The sequence below is a fragment of the Bombina bombina genome, chromosome 3 (assembly GCF_027579735.1).
Source record: "Bombina bombina isolate aBomBom1 chromosome 3, aBomBom1.pri, whole genome shotgun sequence".
Taxonomy (NCBI): Eukaryota; Metazoa; Chordata; class Amphibia; order Anura; family Bombinatoridae; genus Bombina; species Bombina bombina.
This window is the reverse complement of record NC_069501.1, coordinates 460,085,448-460,109,078: the sequence shown is the minus strand read 5'-3', so window position 1 is coordinate 460,109,078 and position 23,631 is coordinate 460,085,448. Positions and strand designations below refer to the sequence as shown.

Genomic DNA, 23,631 nt, shown 5'->3' with positions numbered 1-23,631 from the left:
CTTCCATCTGGATAGATCCTTGGTTATCTCGCTTTTCAGGGGGATGAAGTTGTGCTTAAATAGATCATGTACACATGGTGTTAGATAAATCCCTAGGTATTTAAGTTTTTGCTGCGCTAGCGGTATATGGTATTGGGCATGTAATGCGGTTAAGTGTTGGGAAGGGGTATTTATGTTTAGGAGCTCCAATTTATTTAAGTTAAGGCGGAAGTTGGATACATCTCCATAGGCGTTTAATTCTTTCAGCAATTCCGGGACTGAGGTTTCGGCTTTAGTTAATGTAAAGAGCGCATCGTCTGCGTATAGAGCTTGTTTACATTCCATATCTCCCACCCCTACACCTGTAATTTTATCGTTTGATCTTACTTTCTGTGCCAGGACCTCCATTGATATGGCGAACAGTAAGGGTGAGAGAGGGCAGCCCTGCCTAGTCCCGTTATTAATGAAGAGTGTGTTGGATAAAGTCCCATTAACTCGGACCCTCGCATTCGGAGCAGAGTATAGTGCAGTAGCCATATTTAGGAAGGCCTGTGGGAGACCCATCTCCCCCATAGCCTTCCACAAGAAGGGCCAGCCTACCCTATTGAAGGCCTTTTCCGCGTCTGTTGCGAACAGGACCATAGGGGTGCCCGTCACCTTTGCGTGGTTGATTAATTGAATCACCTTGGTTATATTGTCTCTCGCCTCTCTCCCGGGGATGAAGCCAACTTGATCTCTATCTATTAATTCTGGTAGGAACTTATTCAATCTATTTGCTAAGATCTTGGCAAGGATCTTCATATCGGTGTTAATTAGAGATATTGGCCTAAAATTACTTGGATTTGTGGCCTGTCTACCTGTTTTGGGCAGGACAGTTATGTGTGCTTCTAACATGGATCTTGTTAGTACTGGGTTCTCTTTAAGATTGTTAAATAAGTGCAACATATGAGGGGCTAATACCCCCATACATCTTTTAAAGTAGGCCGGGGTGAGACCGTCTGGTCCGGGGCTTTTTCCCGAAGGGATGTCTTTTATGGCTAATTGGAGCTCCTCTAGTGTTATATCAGCAGATAGGGAGTCAGCTGATTGCTTGTCAAGTGAGGGGAGCTGGACATGTCTAAAGTATCGATCTAGTTTATCTTCGGTGTCATGTATGTCTCGGGCCTCTCGACTCTCTAGATTATATAATTTGTCATAGTAGTCACGGAAGGTGTCGGCTATTCCCACACTGTCTTTTATTGTTTTGCTGTCTGGGGTGACTAAGGAGTGGACGTAGGTGTTTATTTGCTTCCTCTTTATGTTTCTGGCTAATATTTTACCTGGTTTATTTCCCCCTTCATAATAGTATTGTTTAAGATATAACGCCTTACGTTGATATGATTCTGTCAAGTGGTGTTTAAGCGCCAGTCTGTTGTCTGTGAGGTCGAAAAGGATAGAGTCGTTGGAAGGGTCCTTTTTGTGGGCTTTCTCTAGTGAACTAATCTTTTGTAGGAGTTTGGAGTGTTTGTCTCTGGATATTCGATTTAATTTAGATTTTTGTTTTATTAGTATACCCCTGAGTACGGATTTATGTGCTTCCCATTCTATTTGTCGGGAGGAAGATGAGTGGGAGTTAGAAGCGAAGTAGTCGGTGGTTTCATTCTGAACTAAGTCCAGGAATGGTGAGTCATTTAAAAGAGAATCCTCCATTCTCCACACTTTTTGTGAGACCGGGATGTCGGGCCACTGGGGCATGGTCCGACCAGGTTATGGAGCCTATAGAGCAGTCCCCGGAGATTGAGAGGCCCTGCGAGTCTGTGAGTATGTGATCTATGCGGGTGTAACAGTTGTGGGGATTGGAGTAAAAGGTGTAGTCCTTGTCTGAGGGGTGCAGGGTCCTCCACACGTCATGGAGTGTAAGATTGTGGAATATGTTCTTAATGACTTTTAGTTTCTTAGCTGTTATACAGGAGGGCCCTCTTGAAGAGTCTAGGTGTGGGTCAAAGGCTGTGTTGAAATCTCCGGCTAGAAAGACTATCCCCTGTGAATGATCTAAAATCAAGTTAGCTATTTTTCTGAAAAAGACGGTTTGTGCCTGATTAGGGGCGTAGATATTGACGATTGTGATTGGATGGCCATATAGAAGGCCTCTTAATAAAATGTATCTGCCTGCAGAATCTTTTTCAGTGTGTGAGATTTGGATGGGTAAGGATCTGTGAAACAGAACTCCTACTCCAGCTTTTTTATTTGGGCCTGAGGCAAAGTGTGCTGTCGGATAGTGTCTATTGTACCATTTTGGTTCTTTTCCCTTTTGAAAATCGGTTTCCTGTACCATGAGTATCTGACTGTTCAGTTTATTAAGTTCCCTGAAGGCTATAGACCTTTTCCCTGGATTATTTAATCCCTTAGCGTTAATGGTGGTGATTTGTAGGGTATGATCCTGAAATTTACTAATCCTGGGCTGCAGTGGCGTATTTAGGTTTTGTGCTGCCCTAGGCACTAAAAATTCTGCTGCCCCCAACCCCCCCCCCCCCCCCCCACCAGTTTTAGGCCTATTTTCCAAATTAAATGTTCACCAGGATATTACTTTGCTGCCAGTGCACAGTCCAAAAACAGGCTGGAACTAGGTAAAGGGGCAGTGAACAAAATTTAGACTTGCATTGTACTGTGGTACCATGGTATAGTAAAATATGGTACTAAACAAGCAGATTGAGTTATTGAGTTTTAATGTATATAAAATATTATATTGTTGTTTAATAGATCAGTCAAGCAGTAAATATGTATTGCTGCTCACTGCTCACACACACAGGGTCATACACACTCACCAAATGTCAGTCAAATGTTTGGGCACACGCCTGGTCACAAACACCCTCAGTGTCACACACAAAGGGTTACACTTACTTGCAAGGACAAGCACAGAGTCTTACATACACAGTCACAAAACACGCATTTACAAGAACACATACAACTGCTTAATAGAACACCAGAATACCCAGTTACACATACACACAGTTTTAAAATCCCCACTTAAAGGAAACACATGGTCACTTATCCACATGCTTAAAGGAACACAGTGTCACATATACACCCACTTAAAGGAGCACAGGCACATGGTCACACATACACACACACTTAAAGGAGCACACACCCACTTAAAGGAGCATACACACTCTTAAAGAAACACACAATCACACTTAACACACACAGTCCTATATATACCCACTTCCATTGAGACACACACACACATAATTATATTCATACATAGAAATACTCAAGCTGGCACACACTCACATACATGTGTCATGGTCAATTCAGCACAATTTTAATAAACTAAAAATATAAATATATGTTAGAGTGACTAAAAACAACATAACATTTTAATGAAAAGAAAAAAAAATTAAATGCAAACTTTAAAATAATTCACAGATATTGTGTGACTGTTATGCAGGTTATGATACAATTAGTCAATGAATACAGCGTTAGTTCCACGTATCTGACAGATGGCAAGAGTTATCAGAGAAGTAAAGTAAAAAGATGGGCTGTTTGACTATTCTATCTGCAGGAACGTTACGTGCCCCCTCTCTAGTACAGCCCAATGTGTGTAAAATCTGACCTTCTGACACTCAGTGAAAGGTCCTGACTTGCAGTAAAAAGGATAATTTAGAGGCTGACAGGCTGTGAAAACGTACTCTGCCTTCTCTCCCAAACCGCAAGCTTCCCTGTGCAACAGATGTCACATGATCACACACAAATGTGCAGCAGGGAGAGAAGAATCTCAGCTGTTACCTCTACAATAGGAGTCGTAGTAGAACTGTTTTAACCAATTTAGTGCCCTGCTTCAGACCAAGTGTATGAAGCAGGGCACTAATTCAGACCGTGTCTGAAGCAGGATGCTAATAAGAATCTCCCTACACTTCAGGAACGCTTTTTTTCCACCTCCATCTGCCCATGCAGGATTCAAAGAATTACACATTAACAGGGCTGTCAGGCTTACTGCAGTAAATAAGGGACTGACTCTGGACAGGGAAATAAGCAGTGTTTGCTTCCCTGTGCTCTTTCTACATTGCAATGGAATCGGATTGTAAACAAGCAAAACGTAATGCTGTAATGGAGGGCGGGGATTATACACTTACCACTGGCTCGGATTTACCTCTATACTGTCAGCCTGGGGGTCCACGGTCAGCCCTGATTTCTAAGGTTTCTCATAGCTTTATCACTACCAGAATCACTGATTATGTGCTGCATTATGCTGTGGGCAGAGACTGTAGATGTGATATACACTGAAGACTGTGTGCTGACAACAGAATGGGAATGCAATGCATAGAGGAGAACGGATCTCAATCGGCAGATAAATAACATTTAAAAACTGTGTGACAAGCTTGCGTGTTAGCACTAACACTTACAATTTCAGCAGTCGGATGTTCATTCTGTCACTGACACCGCACCTACCTAGTCCTGCATGTGTTTTCTCTGGGGCTGGGCAGTGGCACTTTAACACAAATTTAACTGCAGCTCCACCTTCTCTCTAAGAAGCCCGCTCATAGTATTTATTTCAGCTTGCGCTTCACTGTTACTGCCTGGGAGATCACGTGCATGACTCCCTCAATTTATGTCTGTGAAAACCGCTCGGCGGTAAACCGCCAAAATCATTTTTTTTGTAGACTGCCACATAGTGCAGTGGCTGGGGGCAAGTGCCGCCCCCCAAAATTTGCCGCCCTAGGCACGGGCCTTGTTGGCCTATGCCTTAACACGCCCCTGCTGGGCTGCATGATTATGGCGATAATAGGAGAAGAAGAAAAAAAAAAAAAAAAGGAGGGACGAGAGAAGTTAGTAAAGGAGTTGGGTAAAAAGAGAGTAGCGGGGTAAGTGTAGTAAAGCAGAACCTTTTTGGGTCCGGCCAATAGATAGTATTTTTCTATCTATTGGTTCTAGTAGGCTATCAACCAATGTGCCAACCTGTAACAAGAACAAGAACAAAAACTATAGCAAGTAGGGGTAGTACACCAATGCTATGCAAACAATAAACATTAACATTTTTTGTATTACAAGGCAGGAGCCTCCATTTTGAAAGGATCTAAGGGGTAGACCAAGGCAGGGTAAGAGTAGCGGTTATGACGGAGGGACATTAGACCAGGGTTTGAAAAGAGGCTAGGAGGTAGGTGAGTATGAGGAAAAGGGGAGAGGGGAGGGGTGAGAGGGGAGGGGGAAAGTGTAGGGCGTTTGCAATTCCGAGGAAGTGTTTCGATCCCATGAGAGGAAGTGCGGTCGGGGGGTGAAGTGGGTAGGGAGGGCACATAGCGAGTGTCTAAGAAGGGACTGGGGGGAGTGGGGAGAGGAGAGGGGGGAGAGACTGAGGGAGAATGGAAAGGAGGGAAGGTATAACATAAGTGAAGCAGATAGGTGAGAGACGTCAGAAAAAGTAACCCCTAGAGGGGAGAGAGGAGAGTGGTTGGAGGGTGCGCAGGGACAGGAGGGGGATAAGAGCGAGAAAAGTGGGGTTAGGATGAAAGGAGAAAATGGGGGGGGGGAGAAGGGAGGGAGGGGGAGGAAGGTGAGGGGAGGGAGGGGATGGGGGGGAAGGGGAGGGGAGAGGATGGGGGGAGGAGGGGAGAGGAAGGGATGTGGTGGGGGGGCGGGAAGGGGGGGGGGAAGGGGGAAAAGTAGAGAACAGGGCTTGGAAAGGTGAGGGTAGGGAGACAGAGGGAAAGGGGAGTAGAAGGGAGGGGGGAGTTTCTGGTGCTGAAGGGTGGTGGAGGAGGGAGGGTCAGAGGGGCAACACTATGTGTAACATTGTACAGTTTTAAAAATTATACATCAACAGCAATACACATGTATAGATAAAGGAGCAATTGCAATTGCAAAGTGGGGTGATTGGTAGGGGAGGATGTTCTCTGACATAGAATACAATACATAGTTTTAAACGTTCTTACCTATGGGAGACAAGATAACAGTGTCAGGCGAACTAAAACACTAAAGAAATAAGTGTTACAAATATTGTGAGCCTCAGCTGCTGAGATATTTATACTATATGGTTTGTGGCTAGATTGTGTGGGATGAGCAAATGAATCACCTGAAAGGTGATTGCAAACCCCATTAACAAATAGCAGTTGTTGTAATTGGAATGATGGTAAATAGAACTCTATTCCTGCATCTTGTATCACAGTGTGAAATATGTGCAGCAGGGAGCTATTCTGCAAACCAATATGAAAAACATAATATGCAAAAGAAAAATAGGCAAAAATATATTTAGGCAGTAAATGTATTCTTAACCGGCATTAGTAGTAACAAATCTTTCTTAAAGCAAAAATAAGAGAATATGGTATGTCACTAGATATATACACACACAGGTCGTTGGTGGAGTAGCGATATTTATGACAACAGTAAAGCTAGCGATTACTTGAGAGTTTGTTCCGGTACTCAGGAAGGCAAGAGGACTGACCTGCGTGTAAAAAATCTGGAGCGGTAGAAGCAGTGAGGAGCTGGTGAGTTCCGTGCAGCTGGCGTGTGACGTCACCGCGGAGGAATCCCAGTACTGCTGGCTGTAGAAGGAGATCCGGAAGGAACGTAGTAATGTTGCTACGAATAGCGGTAATAGCGAAGCCTGAGTGTGGTAAGCAGGCGAGTGAGAACAATAACTTTAGAACTTGACTAAAGTTGAATTACACAAAGTTCAAGGAGGTTTTAAAGTAATAACAACTGTGAGTTGTTCAGTAGCTAGATCAGGAGAAAATCCAATACCAAGCAATGAAGTAAAGGATACTGGGAAATTTATAGGGTGAAATGGAAAAGATAATTGAAATTTAAAGAAACAGTATAACAACACAAAAAAAATAGGTTGTCAGCTAGGAGGATCCTGACAGGACCCCCCCCCCCTCAAGGAGCAACTCCGGTGCTCAGGGTCGAGGACGATCTGGGTTCCTACGATGGAACAAGGCAACAAGTCTGGGAGCAGATATGTTGCAGGCAGGCTCCCAGGAATCATCCTCTGGAGAATAGCCCTTCCAGCGAACCAGATATTGGAGAATTCCACGGGAAAGTCTTGAGTCCTGGATGGAGTGTACCTCATATTCGGTATTTGGATCCACTACCAAGGGAACAGCCAATGAAGAAGGAAGAGAATCCCTGAGAGCTCTGTATGGTTTTATCAATGAAACGTGAAAAGTTGAGTGAACCTTGAAGGAATCTGGAAGTCGAAGACGAACAGCATTCTGGTTAACGATATGTGATATAGGATAAGGCCCAATGAACAGAGGAGAGAGTTTTTTAGAAGGAGTGTTCATGTTGAGGTTTTTCGTGGATAACCACACCAAGTCACCTACAGAATAAACCGGTGGTGGAGTCCGTTTCTTATCGTAGTAATACTTTTGGATTCTCTTAGCCTCATCGATACGGGCCTTTATGGTAGTGAAATTAGAAGAGATTACATCTGCTAGTTCTGAAACAATCAATGAAGGAGTCTGAAGATTGGGTAGAATTTGAAACCTCGGATGGAACCCATAATTCACGAAGAAAGGGGTTTCTTTTGTAGTGGAATGGACAGTATTATTATAACAGAACTCAGCGTATGGTAGATGAGTGGACCAATTTTGAGGTTGAGATGAGCAGTAAGTCCTGAGAAATTGCTCTAGCCACTGGTTTGACCTTTCAGTTTGGCCATTTGACTGAGGATGATATGCCGTGCTTAATCTTTTATTTATTCCAAAGGTTTTACAAAACTCAGACCACAATTTACTAGAGAATTGAGTTCCTCTGTTACTGGTGATGCTATCAGGTATTCCGTGATATCTGAAGACATTAGAGATGAGAAGTTGAACGGATTCGGATGCTGTGGGAGGTTTGTGATATGGAACAAAATGACACATTTTGCTGAATAAGTCAACAATAACCAGGATGGTTGTGTTATTGAATGATTTAGGTAAGTCAACGATAAAGTCAACGGCAATATCTAGCCAAGGCCTACTGGGTGTAGGAAGAGGAAGTAATAATCCATAGGGAGAATGTTTTGACCTTTTTGATATGGTACATTTTCTACAGGAGAGTATATGGGTCCTCACGTCTCGCGACATACCTGGCCACCAGTAATTCCTTCCTAAAAGTTCTTGAGTCTTCCTAACACCAGGGTGACCTGCGAGTACAGAGTCATGTGAGGATTCAAGAACCATCTGACGGAGAGTGGGTGGAATGTACAATTTGTCCTGAAAATAGTAGAGACCGTTATGTCTTTTCTGTAGTAGCTGTAAAGGTTTGTTTGTATCATGTATTTGTTCTCCTTTTAGGTAGGATTCAGAGTCAATAACGAAGGAAATAAAATTTTCAGGAGGTATAATGCTTTCTTCTGAGGACTTTGAGCGGATATAATTTGGAAGCCTTGAAAGTGCATCTGCCTTATGATTTTTGTTTGCGGGACGGTAAACAATTTGATAATTGAATCTAGAAAAAAAAAGGTTCCATCGTACTTGCCTAGCTGAAAGAGTCTTTGTAGATTTGAGATATTGCAGATTACGGTGGTCCGTATAAATTAAAGTTGGTATCTTGGTACCCTCCAAGAGATGTCGCCAGTGTTCGAGTGCCATCTTAATGGCCAGAAGCTCTTTATCCCCAATAGGATAGTTTTGTTCAGGAGGGGACAACCCGTGAGAATAGAAAGCCACTGGATGTAGAGGTTGATCTAGGGCTTGGCGTTGAGACAGCACGGCTCCCACGGCGACATCAGAAGCGTCTACCTCGAGAACAAAAGGCAAATCAGGATTTGGAAATTTGAGGATAGGGGCTGTTGTGAACCTGGTTTTTAAATGATCAAAAACCTCTTGAGTAAGATGATCCCAATGGAAAGGTATATTTTGTTTGGTAAGATTTGTTAAGGGTTTAACAATATTAGAGAAGTTTTTGATAAATTTGCGATAGAAGTTCGCGAAACCGAGAAAACTCTGAACCTCTTTTCTGCATTTGGGGATAGGCCAATCAATAATCGCCTGAATCTTAGCTTCCTCCATACGTATACCCATAGAACTGATTTCGTAGCCTAAAAAGGTTATTTTATTCGAATTGAATATGCATTTCTCAGGTTTTGCATACAGGTAGTTAGTTCTTAATCTTGAGAGTACCTGTCTGACATGTGATATATGCTGAGTTAGAGTTTTTGAATAGATCAGAATGTCATCCAAATAAATGACTAGGAAAACGTCAAGAAAATCTCTGAATAAGTCATTTATTAGGTGCTGGAAAGTGGCTGGGGCGTTACATAGCCCAAACGGCATTACGGTATATTCGTACAGACCGTAGCGAGTACGAAAAGCCGTCAGCCACTCATCACCACTTCTTACTCGGATTAGATTGTACGCTCCCCTTAGATCTAATTTTGTAAAAAATGTAGCCCCTTCCAATCTCTCTATTAACTCTGGGATAAGCGGTAAGGGGTACCGATTTTTTATTGTAACCTTATTAAGCTGTCGGTAGTCAACTATAGGGCGTAAACTGCCGTCTTTATTTTTTACAAAAAACATACCGGCACCTGCTGGTGAGGTAGATGGCCGTATGTATCCCTTCCTTAAGTTATCCTCAAGATAACTTTTAAGGTGTGTAAGTTCAGGTTTAGATAGAGGGAAAATGTGGCCATAAGGAATCTGTGCTCCAGGGACTAGCTCTATGGGGCAGTCGTATTTCCTGTGGGGTGGAAGTGTTTCTGACTCAGTTTTGGAGAAAACATCAGCAAGATCCCTATACTCATTAGGTAGGTGGAAATCTAAGTCAGTGGTGGAAGTATGCATAATACTGATAGGGAAACAAGTTGTTAAACAAAATTTTGAGTCAAAAGTTACAGAGAGAGTGTCCCAGGAGATACTAGGATTATGTAAAGTTAGCCAATTTAAACCAAGTATAACCGGTGATACAGGAGAGGAGATTACATCAAATGTAAGGTATTCTCTGTGATGATCTGTGGAACTAACTAAGAGAGGGATAGTTTGATAAGCTACTGGACCTGATGAAATAGGGTTACCATCAATTCCTCTTAATAAAACAGGAGACTTTTTCTGCATAAGTGGAATTTTATTTCTAAGGGTATATTCTTTATCAATATAGCAAGCAGTAGCTCCTGAGTCAATAATTGCGGGGACGTGGAGACGATGGAGATCCCACTGGAAAAGAAGTGAAAGTTTACAGTAGGCACTTCTATTATCATAAGTATTGCAACAGGTGGAAAAAGATAGGGACTTACCCCTGTTAGATTTCTGGAGAACTGGGCACTCTTTTATTGTATGCTCATCTGATGCACAGTAGAGACAAAGATTATTTTCTCTCCTTCTGGTCTTTTCTTGTGCAGTTAAAGGGGCTTTGAGAAACCCAATATCCATTGGTTCAGAGTGTGTCTTAGCAGTGGAGATAGAGGGTGTAACACTAGTGGTTTTCTTTGTGTAAGAATCAGGATATGATCTTTCATGTTGTCTTTCTCGTAAGCGTCTATCTATTGTGATGCTTAGATTTATCAAACCCTCTAGAGTGGGGGGCATGTCAGTTCGGGACAATTCATCCTTAACCGCATCTGAAAGACCCAGGCGAAACTGATTCCTTAAGGATAAGTTGTTCCACTCTGAGTCTTTTGCCCACCTCTTAAAGTCAGCTATATAATCTTCCACCATTCTCTTTTTCTGTTTAAGTGCCCTAAGGGCAGTTTCTGCAGTTTGTTGTTTGAATGGATCTTCGTATAATTGACCCATTGCAGAGAAGAAATTCTCCAAAGAGTCTAATATGGTGTCATTAGATTCAAAAAAACTGTTTGCCCAACTACGTGGTTCCCCCCTTAGGAATGATATAGTGGTTAGAACTCTGATTCTGTCAGTGGGGTAAGATTGAGTTTTCAATCTAAATAGAAGTAAGCATGAATTCTTAAAGTCCCTATAGTGTGCCCTATCACCATAGAATTTTTCAGGTAAACTGACTTGTGGTTCAGGAGTATGTAATTTTGTCTCAATATAATCCTTAATGTAAGCTTTAAGTGCAGTGTTTTCAGCTCTAAGTGTATTTAAACCTTCAGTCAAAGAATCTACTCTTTGAGTTAGAGTCTGTAGAAGTGTAGTCATCTCAGCTGGGTTCATTTTGTTAAATGGCTTGGTATTCTGTCAGGCGAACTAAAACACTAAGGCCTAGATTTAGAGTTCGGCGGTAGCCGTCAAAACCAGCGTTAGAGGCTCCTAACGCTGGTTTTGGCCGCCCGCTGGTATTTGGAGTCAGTGATTAAAGGGTCTAACGCTCACTTTACAGCCGCGACTTTTCCATACCGCAGATCCCCCTACGCCATTTGCGTAGCCTATCTTTTCAATGGGATCTTCCTAACGCCGGTATTTAGAGTCGTTTCTGCAGTGAGCGTTAGAGCTCTAACGACAAGATTCCAGCCGCCTGAAAATAGCAGGAGTTAAGAGCTTTCTGGCTAACGCCGGTTTATAAAGCTCTTAACTACTGTACCCTAAAGTACACTAACACCCATAAACTACCTATGTACCCCTAAACCGAGGTCCCCCCACATCGCCGCCACTCGATTAAAATTTTTAACCCCTAATCTGCCGACCGCCACCTACGTTATACTTATGTACCCCTAATCTGCTGCCCCTAACACCGCCGACCCCTGTATTATATCTATTAACCCCTAACTTGCCCCCCACAACGTCGCCGCAAGCTACTTAAAATAATTAACCCCTAATCTTCCGACCGCAAATCGCCGCCACCTACGTTATCCCTATGTACCCCTAATCTGCTACCCCTAACATCGCCGACCCCTATGTTATATTTATTAACCCCTAATCTGCCCCCCTCAACGTCGCCGACACCTACCTACACTTATTAACCCCTAATCTGCCGAGCGGACCTGAGCGCTACTATAATAAAGTTATTAACCCCTAATCCGCCTCACTAACCCTATCATAAATAGTATTAACCCCTAATCTGCCCTCCCTAACATCGCCGACACCTACCTTCAATTATTAACCCCTAATCTGCCGACCGGAGCTCACCGCTATTCTAATAAATGTATTAACCCCTAAAGCTAAGTCTAACCCTAACACTAACACCCCCCTAAGTAAAATATAATTTTTATCTAACGAAATAAATTAACTCTTATTAAATAAATAATTCCTATTTAAAGCTAAATACTTACCTGTAAAATACATCCTAATATAGCTACAATATAAATTATAATTATATTATAGCTATTTTAGGATTAATATTTATTTTACAGGCAACTTTGTAATTATTTTAACCAGGTACAATAGCTATTAAATAGTTAAGAACTATTTAATAGTTACCTAGTTAAAATAATAACAAATTTACCTGTAAAATAAATCCTAACCTAAGATATAATTAAACCTAACACTACCCTATCAATAAAATAATTAAATAAACTACCTACAATTACCTAAAATTAACCTAACACTACACTATCAATAAATTAATTAAACACAATTGCTACAAATAAATAAAATTAAATAAACTATCTAAAGTACAAAAAATAAAAAAGAACTAAGTTACAGAAAATAATAAAATATTTACAAACATAAGAAAAATATTACAACAATTTTAAACTAATTACACCTACTCTAAGCCCCCTAATAAAATAACAAATCCCCCCAAAATAAAAAATTCCCTACCCTATTCTAAAATACAAATATTACAAGCTCTTTTACCTTACCAGCCCTGAACAGGGCCCTTTGCGGGGCATGCCCCAAGAATTTCAGCTCTTTTGCCTGTAAAAAAAAACATACAATACCCCCCCCCCAACATTACAACCCACCACCCACATACCCCTAATCTAACCCAAACCCCCCTTAAATAAACCTAACACTACCCCCCTGATGATCTTCCTACCTTGTCTTCACCATGCCAGGTTCACCGATCCGTCCTGGCTCCAAGATCTTCATCCAACCCAAGCGGGGGCTAGACATCCACTGAAGAAGTCCAGAAGAGGGTCCAAAGTCTTCCTCCTATCCGGCAAGAAGAGGACATCCGGACCGGCAAACATCTTCTCCAAGCGGCATCTTCTATCTTCTTCCATCCGATGACGACCGGCTCCATCTTGAAGACCTCCAGCGCGGATCCATCCTCTTCTTCCGACGACTAGACGACGAATGACGGTTCCTTTAAGGGACGTCATCCAAGATGGCGTCCCTCGAATTCCGATTGGCTGATAGGATTCTATCAGCCAATCGGAATTAAGGTAGGAATTTTCTGATTGGCTGATGGAATCAGCCAATCAGAATATAGTTCAATCCGATTGGCTGATCCAATCAGCCAATCAGATTGAGCTCGCATTCTATTGGCTGTTCCGATCAGCCAATAGAATGCGAGCTCAATCTGATTGGCTGATTGGATCAGCCAATCGGATTGAACTATATTCTGATTGGCTGATTCCATCAGCCAATCAGAAAATTCCTACCTTAATTCCGATTGGCTGATAGAATCCTATCAGCCAATCGGAATTCGAGGGACGCCATCTTGGATGACGTCCCTTAAAGGAACCGTCATTCGTCGTCTAGTCGTCGGAAGAAGAGGATGGATCCGCGCTGGAGGTCTTCAAGATGGAGCCGGTCGTCATCGGATGGAAGAAGATAGAAGATGCCGCTTGGAGAAGATGTTTGCCGGTCCGGATGTCCTCTTCTTGCCGGATAGGAGGAAGACTTTGGACCCTCTTCTGGACTTCTTCAGTGGATGTCTAGCCCCCGCTTGGGTTGGATGAAGATCTTGGAGCCAGGACGGATCGGTGAACCTGGCATGGTGAAGACAAGGTAGGAAGATCATCAGGGGGGTAGTGTTAGGTTTATTTAAGGGGGGTTTGGGTTAGATTAGGGGTATGTGGGTGGTGGGTTGTAATGTTGGGGGGGGGGTATTGTATGTTTTTTTTTACAGGCAAAAGAGCTGAAATTCTTGGGGCATGCCCCGCAAAGGGCCCTGTTCAGGGCTGGTAAGGTAAAAGAGCTTGTAATATTTGTATTTTAGAATAGGGTAGGGAATTTTTTATTTTGGGGGGCTTTGTTATTTTATTAGGGGGCTTAGAGTAGGTGTAATTAGTTTAAAATTGTTGTAATATTTTTCTTATGTTTGTAAATATTTTATTATTTTCTGTAACTTAGTTCTTTTTTATTTTTTGTACTTTAGCTAGTTTATTTAATTGTATTTATTTGTAGCAATTGTATTTAATTTATTTATTGATAGTGTAGTGTTAGGTTAATTGTAGGTAGTTTATTTAATTAATTTATTGATAGGGTAGTGTTAGGTTTAATTATATCTTAGGTTAGGATTTATTTTACAGGTAAATTTGTTATTATTTTAACTAGGTAACTATTAAATAGTTCTTAACTATTTAATAGCTATTGTACCTGGTTAAAATAATTACAAAGTTGCCTGTAAAATAAATATTAATCCTAAAATAGCTATAATATAATTATAATTTATATTGTAGCTATATTAGGATTTATTTTACAGGTAAGTATTTAGCTTTAAATAGGAATTATTTATTTAATAAGAGTTAATATATTTCGTTAGATAAAAATTATATTTAACTTAGGGGGGTGTTAGTGTTAGGGTTAGACTTAGCTTTAGGGGTTAATACATTTATTAGAATAGCGGTGAGCTCCGGTCGGCAGATTAGGGGTTAATAATTGAAGGTAGGTGTCGGCGATGTTAGGGAGGGCAGATTAGGGGTTAATACTATTTATGATAGGGTTAGTGAGGCGGATTAGGGGTTAATAACTTTATTATAGTAGCGCTCAGGTCCGCTCGGCAGATTAGGGGTTAATAAGTGTAGGCAGGTGTCGGCGACGTTGTGGGGGGCAGATTAGGGGTTAATAAATATAACATAGGGGTCGGCGATGTTAGGGCAGCAGATTAGGGGTACATAGGGATAACGTAGGTGGCGGCGGTTTACGGAGCGGCAGATTAGGGGTTAAAAGTGTAATGCAGGGGTCAGCGATAGCGGGGGCGGCAGATTAGGGGTTAATAAGTGTAAGGTTAGGGGTGTTTAGACTCGGGGTACATGTTAGAGTGTTAGGTGCAGACGTAGGAAGTGTTTCCCCATAGGAAACAATGGGGCTGCGTTAAGAGCTGAACGCTGCTTTTTTGCAGGTGTTAGGTTTTTTTTCAGCTCAAACAGCCCTATTGTTTCCTATGGGAGAATCGTGCACGAGCACGTTTTTGATGCCGGCCGCGTCCGTAAGCAACTCTGGTATCGAGAGTTGCATTTGCGGTAAATATGCTCTACGCTCCTTTTTTGGAGCCTAACGCAGCATTTGTTTGAACTCTCGATACCAGAGTTAAATTTATGGTGCGGCCAGAAAAAAACCCGCGGAGCGTTAACAGCCCTTTTACCGCCGAACTCCAAATCTAGGCCTAAAGAAATAAGTGTTACAAATATTGTGAGCCTCAGCTGCTGAGATATTTATACTATATGGTTTGTGGCTAGATTGTGTGGGATGAGCAAATGAATCACCTGAAAGGTGATTGCAAACCCCATTAACAAATAGCAGTTGTTGTAATTGGAATGATGGTAAATAGAACTCTATTCCTGCATCTTGTATCACAGTGTGAAATATGTGCAGCAGGGAGCTATTCTGCAAACCAATATGAAAAACATAATATGCAAAAGAAAAATAGGCAAAAATATATTTAGGCAGTAAATGTATTCTTAACCGGCATTAGTAGTAACAAATCTTTGTTAAAGCAAAAATAAGAGAATATGGTATGTCACTAGATATATACACACACAGGTCGTTGGTGGAGTAGCGATATTTATGACAACAGTAAAGCTAGCGATTACTTGAGAGTTTGTTCCGGTACTCAGGAAGGCAAGAGGACTGACCTGCGTGTAAAAAATCTGGAGCGGTAGAAGCAGTGAGGAGCTGGTGAGTTCCGTGCAGCTGGCGTGTGACGTCACCGCGGAGGAATCCCAGTACTGCTGGCTGTAGAAGGAGATCCGGAAGGAACGTAGTAATGTTGCTACGAATAGCGGTAATAGCGAAGCCTGAGTGTGGTAAGCAGGCGAGTGAGAACAATAACTTTAGAACTTGACTAAAGTTGAATTACACAAAGTTCAAGGAGGTTTTAAAGTAATAACAACTGTGAGTTGTTCAGTAGCTAGATCAGGAGAAAATCCAATACCAAGCAATGAAGTAAAGGATACTGGGAAATTTATAGGGTGAAATGGAAAAGATAATTGAAATTTAAAGAAACAGTATAACAACACAAAAAAAATAGGTTGTCAGCTAGGAGGATCCTGACAAACAGTCATCAAACGGGTTACAAAACATTTCTAATGTCCACTTACGTATAAATTGTGTAGATAAAGTCCCCATATGATCAATGAGTGGTTCATGACAACTTTGTTAACGGCAAACTAATCAGGTTCAGATGAGTTGTCAAGTCCCACAAGGGTTTAATAATTAATGTAATTAAGCACAGGTATTAGGTTAGAAAACACCAAAACAGTACTTATCTAGTCTTCCAAAGCATGTTAGTCCCAGAGTGTAGTGGGCCTGGAGGGCTCTCCTCTTGAAGAAGGTTGTGGGACTGTATCGGTGCACCCTGGTAGATCCAGATCCTTGTAGAATAGTTGAGGGTCAGAGCCCGGTCTGTAAATGAAAGTTTTATTGTTGTGCACCACGATGATGGAAACAGGGAAACCCCAGCGATATTGGATTTTATTCCTGCGGAGATGGGATGTTATTTGTGAGAGATCCCTGCGTTTCTGCAGGGTAACCAGAGACAAATCGGTAAAAATCTGGATCTCCTCGCCAGCGTGAAGTATTGTGCGTTTTGATCTTGCACTTTTGAGGACATCCTCCTTGTCCTTGAAGCTCAGAAACTTCACTATAATGTCTCTGGGTGGGGCCTTAGGAGGAGGTTTGGGCCGAAGAGCCCTGTGGGCCCTTTCAAGTGGGATTTCTTTAGCTGTAGGATCATCTTTAATCACCCTAAACAGGGCTTGCAGGTAGCCTTCAATTGCAGGGGGGTGGATGGATTCTGAAACACCCCTGAACCTTAAGTTGTTGCGCCTGCAACGGTTGTCTAAGTCCTCCATTTTATCTGTTAGGTAAAAGATTTGTTCTGACTGGCTGCTCAAATCATCAGAGTTATGTTTGATTTTTTCTGTAATAGAGCTGTGCTGTTCCTCTATCTTCAGGACTCTGTGGTCTAATGCGCCTATGTCCTTCCTCAAATCTCCAAATAGTGACCTCATTTCAGAAAGTACATTTTGAATGTCCTCTTTAGAGGAGAGGTGCATTATGTCAGATCTAGTGATATAGGGAGACTGAGGAGTATCAGTTTGGCTGTCCAGGGCTGACGCAATAACCTGTTTACCAGCCATATTATCTCTGCAGTTGTCTGACCTAGGTTCAATAGGCTTTAGGAATTGGTTAAGGGAGTTCGTGGGCCCAGGTATCCCTGGTTTACTCTCTCTCTTACAAGGCATTACATTAAGCAGAAGTGCTGGAGGAAAAAAGTAAAAGTAGTGTGCTGCTTTATTCTGAGCTCTGTAATGCTGGCAGGGAGGGGATATAGGGGAAAAGGAACTTGATCTCCTATATTGAGTAGTGGAGGATTAATATTTGGGATGTCAGCGATGGTGACTTAGTTATAAAGATATCCCTGCAGGCAGCGGTGAGAATTGAGGGAAGTTGCCACGTGTGCGCTAGGCCTGAGATGCAGATCTCTTTACTATGTAGAGGCCTGGCAGGTACTCCCTTGGGCTGTGCTCGCTGCGATCCCTTGATTTGGGGCTGAAATGGCTGCCCCCACTGTAATTTATGTTTTAGTCCCTCTGAGCGCAACCCACCGGACCTCTCTAGGGGTAAGAATCAGGTTGGGCAGTGGCTTCTATGGGGAGCGGGTATTTCTTAGCGGCCCCCTCTGTGAACGGTGAAGTCACGGGGCAATCCTGTTTGCCTCCGCTCACTCCCCTCACTGAGCTGTGTTGTTGGCGGTTTAGGTGGGGAGCAGACTCAGAGTGTGTGTGATCGCGGAGCGAGCTTACCGGGCCAAGACGGCTCCAAGTGCGTAGCTGGGTCTTACACTGCTCGATCTCCTTGAGCTGCTGCGGGTGAGAGCGGGTTCTTGTATTGCCGATATCGGGTCCTCCTCTCTGCTCCAGCGGGTCTAGGTGTTTCCCTCAGTCTCCCCTCAGCCTTATAGTGCTAAAGATTTGTATTTAGTGCGGCTCCTGCCATGTTGTAGCGTTTTTTGCTAGCAAAGGAGATAGGAGCCCTTTCAGAATGCGGCCATCTCCCAGCGTGGCCTGGCTCCGCCCCCGGACAGGTGTCTTTTATACTGATAACAAGTTCAAACAGGTGCCATTATTACAGGTAATGAATGGAGGACAGAGGAACATCTTAAAGAAGAAGATACAGGTCTGTGAGAGCCAGACATCTTGCTTGTTTGTAGGTGACCAAATACTTATTTTCCACCATAATATGCAAATAAATTCTTCCCAAATCAGACAATGTGATTGTCTGGATTTTTTTCTACATTTTGTCTCTCATAGTTGAGGAATACCTATGATGAAAATTACAGGCTTCTCTCATCTTCTTAAGTGGGAGAACTTGCATAATTGGTGGCTGACTAAATACTTTTTTGCCCCACTGTATATCTGTATATATCTAAACCTATATATAATCATGTACACTCTCCGTATTCAGCATTGCACCAGCAGCTCTTATGAGCTGCTGGTGCAACGCTGTCCCCTGCAGATTCGTGGCCAATCGACTGCCAGCAGGGGGTGTCACTCAACCCGATCGTACTTGATCGGGTTGATTTTCGGCGATGTCTGTCCGCCTGCTCAGAGCAGGCAGACAGGTTATGGAGCAGCGGTCTTTAGACCGCTGCTTCATAACTGCTGTTTCTGGCTAGCGTGCAGGCTTGCCAGAAACATAGGAACTCAAGCTCTATCCGGATCTTGATAAATGGGCCCCTTGGACCTGTCGTGAGCAGTTGCGTAATTACTAGAGGGAAGTTGGCAAGGAACAGTGCCCCTGTGAAATAAGCATAGGTTACTCATAGACCATCATTGAGAATATAACGTAAAGAGAAGGGGCAGAGAAAATAAAAAAACAAAAACTTAAGCTCAGTAGCTGTTAAAAAGAAGAACACATCAGTGTAGGTATATATATATATATATATATATATGCATATAACTGATATAGATTGTATATAAAATATGTGTGTCTGTGTATACAGGGAGTGCAGAATTATTAGGCAAATGAGTATTTTGACCACATTATCCTCTTTATGCATGTTGTCTTACTCCAAGCTGTATAGGCTCGAAAGCCTACTACCAATTAAGCATATTAGGTGATGTGCATCTCTGTAATGAGAAGGGGTGTGGTCTAATGACATCAACACCCTATATCAGGTGTGCATAATTATTAGGCAACTTCCTTTCCTTTGGCAAAATGGGTCAAAAGAAGGACTTGACAGGCTCAGAAAAGTCAAAAATAGTGAGATATTTTGCAGAGGGATGCAGCACTCTTAAAATTGCAAAGCTTCTGAAGCGTGATCATCGAACAATCAAGCGTTTCATTCAAAATAGTCAACAGGGTTGCAAGAAGCGTGTGGAAAAACCAAGGCGCAAAATAACTGCCCATGAACTGAGAAAAGTCAAGCGTGCAGCTGCCAAGATGCCACTTGCCACCAGTTTGGCCATATTTCAGAGCTGCAACATCACTGGAGTGCCCAAAAGCACAAGGTGTGCAATACTCAGAGACATGGCCAAGGTAAGAAAGGCTGAAAGACGACCACCACTGAACAAGACACACAAGCTGAAACGTCAAGACTGGGCCAAGAAATATCTCACGACTGATTTTTCTAAGGTTTTATGGACTGATGAAATGAGAGTGAGTCTTGATGGGCCAGATGGATGGGCCCGTGGCTGGATTGGTAAAGGGCAGAGAGCTCCAGTCCGACTCAGACGCCAGCAAGGTGGAGGTGGAGTACTGGTTTGGGCTGGTATCATCAAAGATGAGCTTGTGGGGCCTTTTCAGGTTGAGGATGGAGTCAAGCTCAACTCCCAGTCCTACTGCCAGTTTCTGGAAGACACCTTCTTCAAGCAGTGGTACAGGAAGAAGTCTGCATCCTTCAAGAAAAACATGATTTTCATGCAGGACAATGCTCCATCACACGCGTCCAAGTACTCCACAGCGTGGCTGGCAAGAAAGGGTATAAAATAAGAAAATCTAATGACATGGCCTCCTTGTTCACCTGATCTGAACCCCATTGAGAACCTGTGGTCCATCATCAAATGTGAGATTTACAAGGAGGGAAAACAGTACACCTCTCTGAACAGTGTCTGGGAGGCTGTGTTTGCTGCTGCACACAATGTTGATGGTGAACAGATCAAAACACTGACAGAATCCATGGATGGCAGGCTTTTGAGTGTCCTTGCAAAGAAAGGTGGCTATATTGGTCACTGATTTGTTTTTGTTTTTGTTTTTGTTTTGTTTTTGAATGTCAGAAATGTATATTTGTGAATGTTGAGATGTTATATTGGTTTCACTGGTTTCACTGGTAAAAATAAATAATTGAAATGGGTATATATTTGTTTTTTGTTAAGTTGCCTAATAATTATGCACAATAATAGTCACCTGCACACACAGATATCCCCCTAAAATAGCTATAACTAAAAACAAACTAAAAACTACTTCCAAAACTATTGATATTAATGAGTTTTTTGGGTTCATTGAGAACATGGTTGTTGTTCAATAATAAAATGAATCCTCGAAAATACAACTTGCCTAATAATTCTGCACTCCCTGTATGTGTAAGAAAGGTCTACATTCAATGTAAGGATGTAATTATTGACACAGGTAGATAAAACTAACAACAAAGAGACAAGGTCTTTACATATGCAAAGTACTTCACCCTTTCCAAGAAAGATCTCAGGATATAAGCAGGACAGCTGGGAGGGATAGGGGGCAGTTGGGATGGAAGGTTGGTAGGTATACACACACTGACACTCTACACACACATGCATTCACATACACAAACACACACATGCAACTGCACAGTCATTCTAGATAGGAAGAAAGGGTTTTGGTAAGTACACACACACACAGAGACACCCACCCTATAATAACTGTTAGATAGGATACATTGTGTGTTTGGGGGTATGACTGAAAACCTCTTTATGTAACTGTCTCTGTAACCTTTCTGTAATTTGGGCAGATTCTAATTAAAGCTTTCTCTCTGGTAAAGAACTGAGTGTCTGAAAATCATTTAGCCTGGAATTACTATGAGTACAGCATAGTGGCTATATTTCTGTAGAACTACATATACAATATTTACCTGGGATTGTTGGTAAAGTTAATAGTGTACAAGTGTGTAGTGAGGTGACACTAGGGGTTATTACAAGTATTACACAGCGCAGAGGATATTATCCAGAGTATATCCAAAGTGGATTTATTGAATGTGATCCTGGTGGATTTGAGGGATAATTGTGCAACAATCATGATAAGGGGTTCCCATTGTAGAGAGCCAGAGAATCCCACAGAATACAAAGGCTCAAATGAAGTCCGCTGCAAAACCTGAAAACAACCAAAGTAAAGCTCCAAGAAGGAGCAACAGGAAAAAAATACAGGCAAACAAACATAGTCTGATCCTGACCTGGACCTGATAAGGACCTTAGATCCTGAAACAGCCAGACGCTAAGGAAAGGTAGAGACTGACCTTTCAACAAAAACTGACAAATTAACCCTTCTCCAGACCCTCCTAGAGAAAATATTAAATAGGGATAAACATATACTAACGATCAGGACAATTTGGCATTTGAGCCCTGGTCTCTCAGTTGCCAGTCCTCCAAGATATCCACTGTGCCATTGGCACTGTATGTATTACAAGCTTGAATCAAGAAGATAATCCTATTCTGAAGATTCTCTCTAGCTAAGATGAGACAAACAACCTTTCTGCAGGCAGCAGAGGAGAATCCAGATATGGGGGAAGAAAAAGACCCCAAAACAAAAGGACGATCCTCAACGAAAAATCCCATGGGGAACAAGAATGACATCCCCACAAATAAAGACTGTGCAACCCAGATCAGGATCTGCATCTAGGAAGCTTGGAATTTTAGACAAGAAGCCATCAATTCCAGAATCCGAATCCCCAGAGGAAAATCTTTAGAAGAAATCCCAGACCCTAGGGAGAAAGTCTGTCTGCCTAAATAAAAGGATGGCAAAAAGGAGAAAGAAAAGAAACTAGACTTCCGAGGGATCCATATCATTGGCAAGGAACTACTAGAACTTTCAAAGTGGTTGCTATAAACCACCGAAGAGATGTAGCCCAATTGAATAAAATTAATGAGACCAAACTCTGATCGATCCAATCTATCAAAAAATAGAAGAGAGCTCACAACACTGAGATATGTTTATGAAGGGTAGACTCCATCTATTAAATGCAAGCCACACATCGGGGACTCCCTTGCTAGGCTCCACCCGGGATTAAGCCAGGGACTCCATGTTCACAGTCCAGATTGTTCTGTCTGTGTCACTGAAGGATGTTCTTGAACTCTTGAGCAACAACCCTGCTCTCTTAGTAGAAGGAACCCTCGGACTGGAGGACCAGAGAGAGCCATAATACAAAACAGCCTCTATACAGGAGGACTAGGACTGTCCTCTGAGGCAAATCCAATAGACCTTTGTTCTATATTCTAAGCAGGCAGCACTGTAAAGCTTTACAGATAAGGTTGAGCCAAGGGAAAATTCCACAAATCCCCTATGAACCAATGACCTCCATAGTCTGCCGCCAGAGAAGGAGACACTGCAAATCCTTAATGACTAGCTACTGCAAAAAGGGGCCTCCAGAACCTACGAACGGCTTCATGTGGCTGACTAGGTCAAAAGGCAGGGCTACAATTGAAAGCGAAAGACATTTCTGATGCACATCAGAGACCCAATTACTTCAAAATGACTTCAAATATTTTAAGGTCTCCAGACTCCTTATTCTAAAAGGTCAACATGGAACAACCCAGACATGTTTGAGCCTTTCCTCCAAGGAAACAAGCATATGCTTGAGGAACCTCAGCTGTGAAACAAACACAGTGTCTAATAAGCTCTTATAATAAACTTATAATAAACCATTCTTAAAATGGAGTCTAAAACAAAATGGATGACAGAATGGTGTCAGTATTGTTATATATTCTAACACCAGGTCTGCCAGATCAAGACATCCTCTGACGGGACCTGAGAAAGGCCAAACAGATTAACAACTCTGAAGAACTAAAGCTTAAAGTATTAAAGGAGAAAACAGGACAGCACTGCTAACCTCCTTCAAGGAAAGAGATCTAAGACCAAAAAACCTTGATATTATAGGGGTAGGCAATACCTGTTGAAAACAGCAACCACTCACAAGGAGTACTAGGACACCTCAATAACACTATCCTTATGAAGGTAAACTATCCAATAAAGGATCAATAAAGGACATATTCAGAACACCCTGATGAGACATCACTACCCCAAATAAACGATGAAGACTCTCCATGCCATTGGAAAGAAAAGGAAAGGGATATGTTTTTTGTAACATACAACATCCCAAAAAGAATTTAGAGATAACGGTAAATACTATACCACTGAAAAATTGGCCTTTGTGCGCAGAATGGCAGGTCTCCCGTATTGCAAGTTACTGCGATACGGCTTTTTCCACTAGTGTTTT

General features: G+C 42.2%; 1 protein-coding gene across 2 annotated transcripts in view; it reads right to left on the bottom strand.

Moving 5' to 3' along the window:
- HSD11B1 (hydroxysteroid 11-beta dehydrogenase 1) overlaps nt 1-4,546 on the bottom strand; it is an 84,884-nt gene extending 80,338 nt beyond the window's left edge. Inside the window, exon 1 of one of the 2 annotated variants that reach the window (XM_053704689.1) lies at nt 4,408-4,546. The gene's annotated coding sequence lies outside the window, so the exon portion shown is untranslated. Of the gene's footprint in view, nt 1-4,361 lie in introns of both variants that reach the window. The other variant, XM_053704690.1, reaches the window with a different exon arrangement.
- Nucleotides 4,547-23,631: the final 19,085 nt, after the last annotated feature.